Below are 354 nucleotides of genomic sequence, written 5' to 3'. Positions count from 1 at the left end.
CGGTACAATGCCTTTCTTCCAACATTGTTTCTCCACTAATCAAAACATGACAGGTTCCCAGGGCTTTAAAGGTTTACATTCTTGGATGTATCCTCAATCTGTTCTACCACCGTCTCTCATATCAGCCTTGAGCTCACCAACTGCAGATGGAGGTGAACAAGCATCTTTAAACTTATCCCATTTCATACCTCTTCTTTGTCTTATTCCTTTTCAATTTCCCTTATTTCTCTTTTTTTCCCCATTTTCTCTCCTTTCTTTTCTTGTCAATAGAACTGGACTTCTTAAGTAAACGGCAATCAGCTTGGGAAGAGTCCTTCCGAGATCTCTATTACATGCTTCGAAAAAACATATGTG

At 39.3% G+C, this 354-nt stretch overlaps 1 long non-coding RNA gene across 1 annotated transcript; it reads left to right on the top strand.

Annotated features, from left to right (window-relative positions):
- The first annotated feature begins 8 nt into the window (after positions 1 to 8).
- Positions 9 to 325, top strand: LOC110268577. Its single transcript, XR_002356814.1, has 2 exons — positions 9 to 152; positions 271 to 325. It is a non-coding gene; the product is annotated as an uncharacterized LOC110268577 (long non-coding RNA).
- The last annotated feature ends 29 nt before the right edge of the window (positions 326 to 354 follow it).

Source organism: Arachis ipaensis, unplaced genomic scaffold (assembly GCF_000816755.2).
Source record: "Arachis ipaensis cultivar K30076 unplaced genomic scaffold, Araip1.1 Aipa906, whole genome shotgun sequence".
Lineage (NCBI taxonomy): Eukaryota > Viridiplantae > Streptophyta > Magnoliopsida > Fabales > Fabaceae > Arachis > Arachis ipaensis.
This window is presented reverse-complemented; position numbering and strand designations above follow the sequence as displayed.